The 14352-nt window shown below is 41.2% G+C and overlaps 1 protein-coding gene across 1 annotated transcript in view; it reads left to right on the forward strand.

Annotated features, from left to right (window-relative positions):
• ncanb (neurocan b) overlaps positions 1-14352 on the forward strand; it is a 226318-nt gene that overhangs the window by 49926 nt on the left and 162040 nt on the right. The gene's annotated exons all lie outside the window — the stretch shown is intronic.

The raw sequence follows: 14352 nt of genomic DNA on the forward strand, positions 1-14352 counted from the left end.
CCTCTTCTTCTGTTGAGAAACTTAACAATACATTCAGTCTAACAAGGTCACTGTAGGGTTAAGATCTGTGTGACCATCAGTCTATCCCCTCGTAGTAAAAACCTCCTTGTCTCCCCGCTGTAAGCCTCCAGGTGAGGCAGATAGGGACAGAGAGGGAGCTGTTGGCCCGGGTGAAAGTCGATAGGCAGGGCTGTCAGCGCTGTCAGCGAAACCAGAGAGGGGAAACCCGAGACATTATCTCGGATGGCACTCACACTCAAATGGGTCTCTCAGTTATTCCTGTTGGAGGAAAGTTTGCCGCCGCAGAGCAGCACCTCAAGGCTGCACACTGATCAAAGTGGAGGAGGGTCCAAGTACGACAGCCTCTCCAGCTTGCAGTTGTTGGGGATGTTGGCGAGGGTGGAAAAGAAAACTTTTGTGTGCCTGTCTTCATTTTCCAAGCATATGGCAGTGTGTCAGATAGAGGATGGCAGCGAGGGTTGCAGTTTGTGATATGGTTACTAGTTTCTCTCCTGTTCTTGCTCTCTGGTAGCTTCTTATTGTGTGTTGCTCTTAGTTTATGTGTGTGGTATTTGCACACACAGGTCCAGGGCTACACTATCTACAAGCTGTCTTTGGTAGAACTGATGTTTCTTACGCTAATATTTTTCCCTTACCAACCTCCAACGTATGTGTGAGCTTGCATTTGGCCTGAGCGTTGGCAGAGTGATCCTTAATGTGCCCTGGACCAGAACGTGCAGACACAGTGGCTGATGGATCAGGAGCTTCTGTTTCCTGGCTGATGCAGAGCAACACCACAGAGATCAGAAGCTTCATTTTCATTCTGTGACCGACTGTAGAGAAAATGTTCCCTTCTCACTGCTTGAGCAGCCATGTGGGTTCCTTTTTATATATATGTGTATGTGTGAGCTACTGGTCAGCCCGGTTTCTGAATTGTGTCAGTGAACTATATCAGCTCCTGTTGCTCTAATAGGATGTGGCTCCACATTTAACTCCTCTTTTAAGTCATTCTGCTGGATATTTTTGCTCTTCTCTGCCTCTTGCATTCTCATGCATATTGTAGAAGGCCTCTGTGTTTGTCTTTCTGTCTCTCTCCCCTCTCATTTATCTGTTTCTTTCTTTCGTCTCGCTCTGCTTGGACTCTATCGCTCTATTCGCTCTGGGTTGCGGGCTCTGCTGTTAATGCCATTGTTCTCAGAAGAGGTGTTCCTTTCTGTGGTATTGCCAGTTCACTGCCCCCATTTTCACATCTTCTGTGTGATGAGGCATTACAATGGATGAACAATATTCCTTCAGAAAGAGGTTCACTGCTTCTCAGTGGCTCCATTCCAACTGTGGTCAAGGCCAAAAGCAGCTCAGGAATGTTGTCATCACACCGCAGGAGGAAGAAAGAGAGAAAAAGAAAGAAAGAGAAGGAGGTAACAGGCTGGCAGAATTTTACAGAATTATCTGCTTTTAGCACAAGGTTGTGTTGTCACATATTTCAATAATGTGCCTTTTCTGCCTGGCTGCGCTCCGCTTAGTGCAGACACTTGTAGCGGAAGACGTGAATGGGCCAGAATTCAATTTTGCACTTGAGTAGTGTCCAAGTGAGTGAATGGGAAACTGTGAATTTTAACAGGGATTTTTGCAAATGTAAGCCATTAATATTCTCACAATGAACCTTCTGCTACGCTTAAAACAAACAAAGCCACCCTGGCTCGAGATGAAACAAGGGAGAGCAGCCAAGCAACTGCACAGTATCAGTACGGAGGATCTCTGGGCTCGAGTTAGGGCTGTTTGACTGCTGAGGGCCTCCAGCTACAAATCCTATAGTTGGAAGTGTTTGGTGCTATGAGTCAGTTGTGCTGCTTTGGCTAATGGCTTTAATCCTCGTAACTCTGCTGTGGAAAAAGAGAGATTTACTATTGAGTGGGATTTTTTTGTGTGCTGAAAGTTCAGTGCCGACGTCTCACTGTATTTGTCACAAATGGATGCAGCTTTTTTGGCTATCGTGGTGGAAAGAGTGGGAGGGATGCTGGAAGATTCCTGTAGAGAGAGACTAATTTACAGACCTAGATAACCCTGATCCAATTAAGCAGTGAAAACACTCACAGCAGCCTACGCACATATTCAATTCTGTTTGTATAAATGATCGAGTGTGTGTCTGTGTGCTTTGTACTGTCTGAAGTTCAGGTTTGTCTGCATACATGCATTAGAGCCTGTGAGGTTCCACTCGCCACCTCCATTCTCCCCGTCACAGGGTCGTTTCATGGGCTTAATGAAGGCTGTACCTTTGCCCGCCGGAGGACGTCAATCTACTTGATCGACAGCTCCGCGTCGTCCAACCTGACACTGCCAAGCAGATGGAGCAGAGCCTGAAGTGGGGCGCTGCTAGCTTTGCCTTGGCTAACGATATAATAGTCTGGCATTAGCCATATTGAACTAGCCGCCCCAGCTAGAGCCAAGCAAATGAGCAGCGCAGCTGGGGCCATCATGGCCAGTGTCAGTGCAGACAAAGCCCAGGAGGCACAGAGGCTGAAAAAAAAAAGGTAGTTTACCACAATCCCTCCAGACGCACACCTCGTGAATATTCATCAAAGACCCCCCACCCCCCCTCCCTAAACCCAGCTCTGCACCCCTCTCCCACCAAATGTATTATTCAAAGGAAGCATTTTCCCTATTAAATACTATAAATAAATAACGACATCTGGTAACAGTTTTTGTCTGCTGAATTAATGACAGGGGCACAGTGGAGTATCTTCCAGTGATTGGAGGAGGGGGGTGTGGATTCCTCTCTGCTACCTTTCCTCTCCTGGCCTTTCCTTTGTCTCACCAGTTGGGTTGCGATGGCTCCTTTGTTATAGTCAGGCGACGTGTCAGCAGATGCGAATTAGATCACATCTCTATCAGTCACCCCCTGAAATGCCCTGAAGGAGAGGCAAACACCGCACAGCTGTTTGTTTTAACATTATGCTGGTGTTTTCCTGTCTGAGTTAATCCTCAGGAAAAGGAAAGCTCCCTGTGGGCTCTTTATGTGGTTTCAGCACCGGACAGCTCCTGAAGCATTGCCCATTTTGTCATAGCTTTTCTTGCCTGGTTACTAAAAAGTCGACAGGGCACCTCTTCACACATACTTAGAGACGCATCAATCATGGATATCAAGTATCTAATGTTGGCATCATTGCTGTACAGGCTCTATCTGTCAGGATCTGATGAGCTGGTGAACAGGGAGGCCTACAGATGGCCATTGTTTTCCACTCTCGTGTGCTGAGGGTCCCAGAGGAGAAGCGCATTTTGTTGTGTGTGCGCAAGTGTTCAGTTTTAATTTGTCGATGTATGAAGGAATGCCCCGGATCTAAGGAAAATACAGCTAAAAGAAAGCCAGACTTACTGTAAGTGGGTAGAAGAGGAGAGGCCATTGTTACAGAGTGATTTCTGTCTGTCTTCCTCTCCCTCACCCCTCCCACCTGCCTGGATCCAACACAGCAGGGCTATTTATGAAGCCGAGGCACCAGTGTGATACTTATAAAGCTCTCCTCACTAATCAGAGATCTAGCTCTGGGGTTGCCGAATTAATTTAATTCTGATCCCTTGCACCCAGGTTGGACTGATCCATGCACGCCGGCTTTCTTTTTTGTGTGGTTGCTTTGTTGGTGTGTGTTTTGCATGTGCAGTATTTGACTTTCTTTGCTGTTGATATCAGTTAATGATTTTTAGCCGCACAAAGTAAGACACAATGTGACTTTCCCTCCTTTGTGTTATTCAAACAAGCACTGAATGCCGAAAGGGCTTTATGCGTAGAATGCCTCGATGCATAATTTCTGTAAAATATTGTGGCTTCAAAAGGTTTGCTGTTGGTGTATTTTGTTGTTAAGGAAAAAAAAATCAGTTCTGCTTTTTATTCCGTATACCAGCCAGAAAAAACAGGTTCCTCTAATCCTCTAGTCTGTCTCGCTGTAGGCGCAGAGCTGTGAATCATATTTTCTTAAAGGATTTTTATTGTTGTGGTAATACTGCCTTTTAATGTTTTCACATCACTCAGTCTTATTTATTTTGATCATGCTGCTTCATACCGTCTAATAAAACCAGATGCAGACAGAAACATCCAATAAATGAAAACCTTGTGGTGGCACTGGAGGAAAAATCAGGGGATCACTGGAGTCATTAGGCCACATCCTCTGTGAGCCGTGAATATCTGGACAAACTTAAAGAGCAGTGTTTAGGATTAAATGGCAGATAGTGGTGAGGATTGCATATCGCAACTAGCTGAAACTTCCCCTGTGTGCCAAGCATGATTTCCCGGTTAGGATACCTTCAGTGTTCATTGCTCAGAAGGTTTTTACTGGGAGCAGAATCATCCAAAAAGGTTTCTTCCTCTCCAAAACAAATGGATCCAGTGATTTAAACCAGTAAAACTACAGAATAAAGCAGTTTCTCATTAAAAATCAGCGTTTTTCTGATGCTGTTTGGCTTGTCCAGAAGGGGCTACTAAATATTGTTGCTGACATGAAAAGCAAATGGCCCAATCTAAGGTCATTGTTTGCTTTGTCCGCTCTGGACAACTGTAGAAACATGGCGTTGCAACATAGCAGTCTCCGTGGAGAAGGGCGTGCTCCCTGTGTAGCCTAGACGTATGAAACTCATTATTATTTTCAGATGATTATACAAACTTCCTCTTTTTATTTATCTTGTGTTTGTGTGTGTGTGTGTGTGTGTGTGTGTTTGAATCATTCTGTGTCCCCTCTATAAATTTGGTCATTTTTGCAAGTTCATGTACGCAGCACAGGTATTCTTATTTCCATCAGCAGCAGCTTAAGGAGCTTTAATTGCGGATTGGATAATTGATCTGTTGATCTGCATGGAACTGATTAAATTGATGAATGAGAGAAGCAGCTGCTGCAGAGGTAAGTGAATGCAAACTTTTAGACCCAGAGCAATGAAAGGTTAAGTTTCATTTTCACTGTGCTCTGCCTGTGCCCAGAGTTCATTCTGCATTTGTGTTTTTTGGGCTACCATAGAAATATGGCAAACTCCGCAGACAATAACCTGTTCCCTACATAGATATACATAGCTTTTTGTAAGGTTAAGTGATTAAACACTAAAGAAAACATACTTATTATGTCATGTTTCATTTCTACCAATATACACAGTCTAACAGCTGTGGAGATGTTTCAGTCCGGACCAAAGTGGTAGACCATCAGATTGACACTGCTATCCCTAGAGTCATTCAGCTAGCCCAGCATGACGAAATTCAACATGCACTGTGGTGAAAGAGCCATCAGTGAAGATTCAGACGGATGAGAGGCAGACGGAGACACAGACACAGAGAGCAGCAGCAGCTGGCTGACCTGCGGCCCTCACCAGGTGGACTTAGTCAATTGTGTCCAAACTCAGCCTTTATGTGACACTGGGATTTTCAGTCCATGTCAGTTTAGCCACCTGACAGATATCAGCAAATATTCTCCTTCAGAGGTTTTGCCCTGTGTGTGTGTAAATGTGCAGTTGTGTGCGAGCACCTTTGTAAGTGTGTGTTTGTGTGTGTGAGCGGACGGGTCAGTGGGATCCAGAGATGTACTGCACAGAACAGAGAGAGAAAGAGAGTGAAAAGGTTAATGTGGGAGCCATCTATCTATCTATCTATCCATCTATCCATCTATCATCTTTTTAGGTCATTTTGTGTCTCTTTGAGGTCATTATGTGTCCATTATGCTTTTTCTTTGTCTTTGAAGTATTTCTTTGTCTTCTCTGCTTTTTTCCCTTTTGCTTTGTTATATAATATTTCTCCTCGTGTTTTTTGTGTATTTTTTTTGGTCATTTTACAGTTCTTTTGTTTTGCTTTGTGGTCTTTTTGTGTCTTTTTCCCTGGTTGGTATGTGTTAATTTTAGTTCACATTTGCAGGTGAAGGTCAGAGTCTCTCTAAAATGAATATCACTAAAATTATTATTTCTTACTGAGTCCTGATCAGGCTCCGATTCCTCACCAAAATTTCACTTCATCTCCTCCACACAGCCTTGGGGTGCTGAATGAAAAACTAGAGACACCATCAAATTGATTTTAATATGGAATTTGTAAGGCTCGTAGCAGGTCAGATGTCCTGCCAGTAGACTCGCTGGTCGTTTTGCAGCCAGTAATAAGATTGCCAATGCTCCACCAAAGTGGTTTTTACATGGAGCTATGAAGCGTGCTGCCTTCAAAGCTCTGAGGCATTAGAGTCGATGGTAGAAGTGGGGAGGGGGTAGATGTGCAGGTGAGAGTTTGTGTGTGTGTGTGGTGTGTGTTTGTGTCTGTGTGAGCAAGTAAGTACCTGAAACTTTTGCTCAAGGACTGTTTCTAATGTGGGACTTTTACATAGTGTGTAAACGGACCAACAATTTTTGTGGAAGGCCATTTATTTCCCCAGTGTTTCTTACATTGTTCACAAGTAAATGGCGCTTTTTAAAGTGTAATTTCCATTCAAATTGCTTTCACTGCTTTTTGTCAACACAGAAGAAGCAAAGAAATACAATTGTTTGCTTTCCAAATCAGGAGGAAAACCAAGTCAGTCACATGGTCAGCCAATAACCCGAACTGAATACAGAGGTCACTTTTTGTGGTTGCACATTTGAATGCACCATGCTGTTAAACAATTACCATTTTGTGGCTTTGTGCAGAAGCTCTGCAGACGAATTCCCCTCGGTGGTTAGCTGCTCTGCTCTGCTTTGCTCTGGCAAGTTCGAAATGAACTGTCGGGGTGGTAACCAGTTCTGTACTGTAATTAAGTGTCACACTGCAAAATTAATAGAGAAGACAATATATTGTGGAAAATGCTGAAAATGAAGAGACGTCATTGCAGTCACTCAATCATGAGTCAGTAAGGAATGATATTAACCCTTTGAAACCGACAGTAGTTTTCTTGTGCAACGTTAAGATGCTCTTACAAGAATTTAAAGTTTTGAAAGCAGAACAAATTGGTTTGGTTTCTTAAAACATGGGGAAAAAGGCAATGAGCAACTTGGGAAGGAATGTCCTTTAAAAAAATTATAAATAAATAAATAGAAAAAAAAAAATAAACAAATGCAAAATAAATAAATAAATATTTGAAAATTCTCAAATTAAACAAGGGAAATGTCAGTTTCTATTTACAGTTATGATGAGAACATTCATTTATTTTTTTAAGCATTTTTTTAAAGGTAATTTACTTTTTTTAAATTAATGATTATTTCTTAATTCTTATTTCTCCTGATTTTTTGTATTACCTTTTTTGTGCTTATTTTTGGGTAATTTTATTGCTACTAAAATGACATCCTATAACTAATATCTTGCTAATTTGTGGACAGTTAGGTTAATCATTTGTGTTAGTTGTGTGTGTGTTCCTTTCTTTATTTTTGTGTAAATTTGAGGTAAACAAATCTGCATTCATCCTCATGGGGGCTTCCTGCGTCCCTCCCTCATCTCCCTGGACCCTTCATAACGTTAAACCACGATGAACTATGTCCCCCCTGTGTCCTCTCTCTGCCCACTTGTCTCTAGGCTTCTCCCCTCACAGCTGCAATTAATGAGGTTGCCTGTCCGTTCTGATAATTACCCTTGGTGAGTGGTGCTCGAGCCCTCTGGTTTGCTCCCGGACCTCTTTGATAAATTTGGCAACTGTTCTCAGAACTGTTGCTGAGGCACCTCGAGCTGGAGACTTGGCGTATGTGTGTGTGTGTGTGTGTGTGATAGAGAGGTTCGTCTGAGAGCATTGCTACCCTCAAGTGTCCGGCTCCAGATTGATTGGGGACTTCTGTCTGTGATGGATCATTCTCTGCACTGGACTATTGGCTTAGCTGTTGATCACTGACCGCTGTCTGTCACCGTATAGGTGGTTACTGTAACTGTGTGAGTGTGTGAGTGTGTGAGTGCGTTCATTAATAGATAATAATACTCTGAGTCTTCTTATCTGTGTTTACTTGCTCGCTCCACACGTTACATTAGTGTCCCATCGGCTTTGTGAAGAGCAGCAGAGAAAAAAAAATGCTGCCTGCCTTTTGAAGGCGTAATTGTAGTAAAATGCCTCTCTCCGCTAATGTTCCTTTCTTTGCTTTAATGTACGTGCGCTTTCATAATGCTCGACTGCCCACTCGCTTGCCGATTTGGTCATGCACACATGCAAACCCTCCTCCAAAACACACAGAAAAACACAAGGCTTTTCTAAGCTCGCAGGGGCTGCAGACACCCCAGGCGTTTGAGGCCGAGCCCTAATTGGGCCTCGTCTTAGCGTGACCTTCATTGTTTTGACAGAGTGGGGATCAGAGGGAGACACTCAAAAAGCTGAGGTTTTCTCCTCTCCTCGTCAAACCACCCAGCTCAGCAGTGGAGGAGGCATGTGCAAGCATCCATTAGCCGCCTCCCGACGCTTTTCCAGAAGGGTCAAAGCTGTGGAGTGGATGTTTTAGCACTCAGTGGGTAGTCTGTGTGTGTACGCTCAACTCTGCATGCCTTTTGGTTTTGTCTTCTTGAGCATGGTGGCGCAAGACAGAGAGTTGCAAGACAATCCAAAAAACGGTCGGCGCGTGTTGTGATTTAGCACTTTGCCATTAGCAGTCAAGCTGTGTGTGCTTCAGGTGTTCTCAGAGGGAACGGAGAGAGAAATACTCCCCGCTGCACTGAGCAGTTTTTAAAAGCTCCCTCGTGATTTATAAGGAAAACATTTTTTTTACACCGCCCACCTTCACTTTGCAGCTTTAAAACTTATAGACACAGAGTTTGCACACACTCGTGCACTTAGCGCTGAGGTGGCAGGAGAGCAATGTGGAGTGGATTTAAAGTGGCTGGTGGTGGAGATTCACAGCAGCTCACTGTTCTCCTCGCTGACTTGTGTGAACATACATAGATCTGTCTTTTTTGGGTAATTTTCTGTCTCTTTTAGGTAATTTACTCTGTTATCTGTGTCATTAAGGTAGTTTAGGTCTCTCTGTGGTAATTATTGTCCTTTCGAGGATGTTTTGAGTCTCTGAGATAATTTTGTATTCTTTAAGTTTTGTGTCTCTTTGAGGCAATTTTTGGTTTCATCTTTTTAAGGTTGTTTTGTGTCTTTCTGAGGTAATTTTGTGTCTTGAGGTCATTTTTGTGTTCTATTAGTGTTGTTTTTAGGTTATTATGTGTGTCATACAAGTAGTTTTTGCCTTAGTCAGACTGACATGACCTCTAAGCTGCAGTCAGAGGTCATTTTGTTTTGCTTGTTCTGTGTGTCTTTGAGCTCCTTTTTGAGTCTCTTTGAGATAATTTTAGGTTGTTTGAGTTTATTTTGTGTCTCTTTGAGGTCATTTTGTGTTTTATCAATATAGACACAGATCATTTGAGGTTATTTCTCTTTGAGCTTATTTTGTGTGTGTCTTTGAGTTTATTATGTGTGTTATTGTGGTAGTTTTTGTCTCTGAGATCATTTTGTGTTGCTTTGAGGGCATTTTGTGTCTTACTGATGTCATTTTTGTGTCTTACTGATGTCATTTAATGTCACTTTGAGGTAATTTACTGTCTCTGAGGTTTTTTTTGTGTCTCTTTGGGGTCATTTAGTGTCTTTTGGGGCGTCACCTTGTGTGTGTATAAGGTTACTATGTGTGTTATTAAGGCAGTTTTAGTCTCTTTGAGGTCTTGAAGTGTCTTTTTTAAGGTAATTGTGTGTTTCATTGATGTCATTTTTTGTCTCCAAGGTAATTTGTTGTCTTGTTGAAGTTATTTTGTGTCCTTTTGGGTCCCTTAGTGTTGTTTTTTAGGTTGTTATGTGTGTTATACAGAAAGTTTTTGTCTTTTTGAGGTAATTTTTTTTTAGGTCATTTTGTGTCACCATAATGTCATGTTGTCTCTTTGAGGTCATTTAGTGTCTTTTTGAGCTTGTTTTGTGTGTCATTGAGGTCGTTTTGAGATTATTTTTGTGTACTTTGAGGTTATTTCTGTCTCTTTGTGACTTTTCATTGTTGTTTCATTTTTTAAGTCATTTTTGTCTATTTAAGGTAATTTTGTGTCTTTTTGAGGCTGTTTTATGTCCTTTTGAGGTCACTTTTTGTCTTTTATAGTCATTATGCGTCTTTGAGGTGGTTGTGTCTTTTTTAAAGTTGTTCTGTTGCTTTTTAAGGTCATTTTGTATCTTATTGTAGCCAGGCTACACTCATGTGGCTGCGGGGTGCCACATTATGAAGGTATTTTTTGTCTTTGGGGTCATTAAGTGTCTCTATGAGGTCATTATGTGTCTTTTCAATATATAAACAGCCAGAGTTTGCACACATTGAATTTGGAGCAGATTTGAAGTGGCAGGTGAAGATTCACAGCGGCTCATTGTTTAGGATTCTCTTCACTGACTGTGTGTACATGTATTTAGATGTAGACATAGTGCGATAAACATCACCACATGAGGAAATCACCCATTCTTTCCTCCTCTTCTCTTTGAATGCAACACATCAAGGTCACAACTGCACTTTCAAGAGGCCAATCCCACAATCACGCTCCTTGATTGTGCTGTTTATTTTTAATCAGGATCTCAGACAGGACAGCGTCTTCAGCAACCCATCACCTCACACCGAATGCAATCAAAGCTTTTGTCGTTTCTTATGTATTACTACAAACAGCCTTAATGGCTGCTGTTTCTCTCTCGATCACGCTGGTGCTTTCGCTGCTGTTGAAGAGGCTCAGGATTAATGGCACTTTTTTAAAATGCAAACTGAAATTAGCATTGTAAATGAATTCTCAAGATTGTGATTTGACTCTGAAGTGTCATTTATAGATGGTGTTTTTTAGATGGAGGTGCTTTAGTTCACTCTGTGTTGAGTGTCCCCTGTCCTGGCTGGTTATATGTCTTGGCTGAGCTTTGTTAAGCTGCCCACCTGCGTACCATCCAGCAGAGGTGAATGTTCTAGCAGCTATTTCCTTTTCCTAAAGCTAGAGGCTTAGGCTGCTCATCTTGTCACAGTCGTGGATCTGACTGCCAGCTCCCTGGGCCTCCTGTGGCATCTGCTCTTTGCATTCGCCGCCAGATAAATGAGGTGTTTGCTTTTCTTTGGCAGAGCGGAACCTTTCAGAAGGTCAGCGAGGGTGGCTTCACTGGGGAGAGTGGGCTCTGTTGATGTGGCTCAAAACTCTTTAAAGGACCAGTAGTTCTGAATGTGTGAGTCTGTTAACTACAAATCATGTATGCTTAAGCTTGCTGCCAACCATCTCCCAAAGCTGGTCAAAAGTATGTATGTAGATGGATTTCCCACCTTCCCACAGCTACTAGTTTCACTGCTGCAAGGGATGAAAGTCAGAGATCAGTGATCCATCAGATTGAACATTTAGTCTGATTATACTCTTTTTGTAAAGTGGTAAAGGAGTTTTGATATATTTCTGTATGGCAGGTCCAGTATTTAAGATTTCTGTCAGCTATTGCACATATCTCTACAAAGGTTTCTAAATCAGAATAACCAAAATTACATATCGCTTTTACACTAATAATAATAATAGTAATAATTATATACATAGGACTTATAAAGCACTATTTTAAGTACTCAAAAAAAGAAAATAAATACAAAATAGAGAGCAAAAATACGGAAAGATGCTGACATGAAACAGAAGAACAAATACAATACAAGAACAGAATATAAAAACAAAATGTAGAGGATATTACTGTTTAGATTTAGGGAGGCAGTGGAAGACAGGTTTTGTAGGCTTTTTTGAAAAGGTGGGTTTTAAGGTTGTTGTTGTTTTTTTTTCAACCTCCATGTTTGGATAGTTTGTCTTCCAGCCACGATTTTCAAAAAACATAGTTCCCATTTTTAGCAGTTTCAAATTTTGGATTTGACAACTTGCTTTCAGTTTCACATTTCTCAGCATCGATATGATGGATTTGCACAAACTTTTGTACATGCAGGGTTCCAAAACATTTAGTTTCATTCACTTTAGTGATTCCCTGACTTTTATTCTACCACCAACAACATCTTTTGGTTTAGAGTGAAATGTCTCAGCAGTTCTTGGACGGACACGAGGAATACAGGTTTAAACAGCCCAGACGCCTGCAAAGCTGCAGACCACTTTGTGAGACCAACAAAAAACAAAAACATTTTTTATCAACTCATTGCTGTGTGTCCAGTGGCTTTTTTAGGCAGGAAATGTGGGTGTTTTTTAAACCCATGGCTTTTTCTTGTGACCTTTTAGTCTCACAATATGGGTGCTTTTTAGTGACCTGCAGCCCGTTTTCTTGTTGCTTTTAGACACCAAACGTGTTATTTTTTAGGGTCCCGTGGTTCTTTTTTCAGGAGCTTCTCAGCCCACAAGTGGCCATTATCCGTGCTGTTTTTCCAGAGGGGATAGTGCCTTGAAAATTAGTTACTCTTTACAAAGACATTGCTACATTTCCTGCTGTGGTAGTTGCACAAAAAGTAAATGTGTGTTTTAATGAAACAGCAGCTTGTCTGTTTTGCCCACAAACTGGGTATTTTCAAGCCAAAACGCTAACTTTTCTAACTATAACTAAGGGTTTTTTGTGCCTAAAACTAACCACACATTAACCCTCTGAGCCCTAAGCCGTTTTTACCTAGTTTTGGTTCACCTGGACCTTTTGTGTAATAATGCACTTAAAACCTCAGTCTCTCAATGCACAATGAATTTATATACATCTTTTTTTTCCAGGACACCCTGGGCTATCAGAATATTGCAGTGACGCCACTTGAATGTACAAATAATTATGAGACCATAAAGACAGAAGAAAAAACAAGATGGAAATTTTATTGTACAGATCTTGAGTGATAAATCTCCCATCACAAAGTGAAAAAATTAAAACTATTATACTTCAAAAAATGGACACACTTTTCCAAAAAAAGTCCCATCGTTTTTTGGTTTGCAGTTGTTTGTGTATCCCATTATCTGTGCCATTCTGCAAAGCAGCTCCTCTCTTTGATGCTGCAGAGGGCCACATCACACTCCTGACACTTCAGAGAGGGCCCTGATCCTCCTGCCTGCTCTGCCTGCAGTGAACACAGAGTTTACATCCATATCAGGCCCTGCTGCTTGTTACACTGTCTCCTGATTTACCCTGATCTCATTACTATTATTATTATTATTATTATTATTATTATTATTATTATTATTATATCATCATTATGTTATAATAATAATAATAATAATAATAATAATAATAATAATAATAATAATAATAACAATAAATAATGATAATGATGATGATGATAAAATAATAATAATAATAATGATAATAATAATGATAATGATAATAATCAGAATAATAAGAATAAGAATAATAAGAATAATAATAACCTGCGTTTATTCTGATGCAGGAGGCGCTGCCAACACAGAGCGATAGATTCAGCAGGATTAAACCAATCACAGTGCAGTTTGCGTCAGATGACGTGTGGCATACGTATCCGGATACAAAGCGTCTGTCTGTCTTCCAATTGGACGACAAGACCAAAACAAACCCCTGACCCCTCCAAAAGAACTATGGGAAACCAATATGGTGTTTAGCATCGATGCTAATATACTTTTGTCATCGAAATATTATTAAAGTGTGGACGGAAGACACGCAATATCGGATCTGTCATCATGGATTTATTGATAAACGTTCCGTAAAAAACACCGGAGCTAAGCTGGGCTCAGAGGGATCCTCAGTTTGTTAAAATTTAAAGTTTCATCGTACCCACTACATTAGAGTATATGTAAAAACATATCTGTGGTTTACAGGAAGATACAATGCCCCCTTTTTTTCTGGTGAGTAGTTTGGGTTGAAATCTGTGTGGCACAGTGTGACAATGAGGTGGGATACTGTGTGTGTTTACTGTAAGAAGTTTAAAAGAAAGTTGGAAATCAAAGTGGAAACACGGTGTCACTGTCAGCCACTTTGTGATTTAGATTTTCCTGTTGCCATTAATTGTGGGCTTTATGCAAATCACAGTGTAAAATCTATGCACATTTATGAAAGACCTAATTAATCTGGCTTTTTTGTATTTTTGGAGAGCTGACAGAGGAACAAAGGTCTCCACCAAGGTGTCCAATCAATCTGCAATTTCTACTGCTTTTCCACAAAGAAAGAAAAAGAAATGAAACACAAACTATAAACTATATTTTGGGGTTTGGAGAATTTACTTTGCTAATGGGTCATTCTGGATAAAGTTTTCGTCTAACTATCAAAAACTTTCACACTTCTTTTTTTAGAGGAATGCAAGAGATCTCTTTGTTGTGCCAACTTCCTCAGTCAGCACGTCGCCCTCAGTTAACAGATGTTTTATATTCTTTTACTTCTCCGTGCTACATCAACCCTCCACTCATCCATTTATCCACAGCTCCATATTTTCCTCCCTTCTCCATTCCTTTCAATTAAACCTTCCGGCTCATCATTTCTTCAACAAAGCTCCCTCCGGCCCCCCGTC

Source organism: Plectropomus leopardus, chromosome 3, assembly GCF_008729295.1.
Source record: "Plectropomus leopardus isolate mb chromosome 3, YSFRI_Pleo_2.0, whole genome shotgun sequence".
NCBI classification, from domain to species: Eukaryota; Metazoa; Chordata; class Actinopteri; order Perciformes; family Serranidae; genus Plectropomus; species Plectropomus leopardus.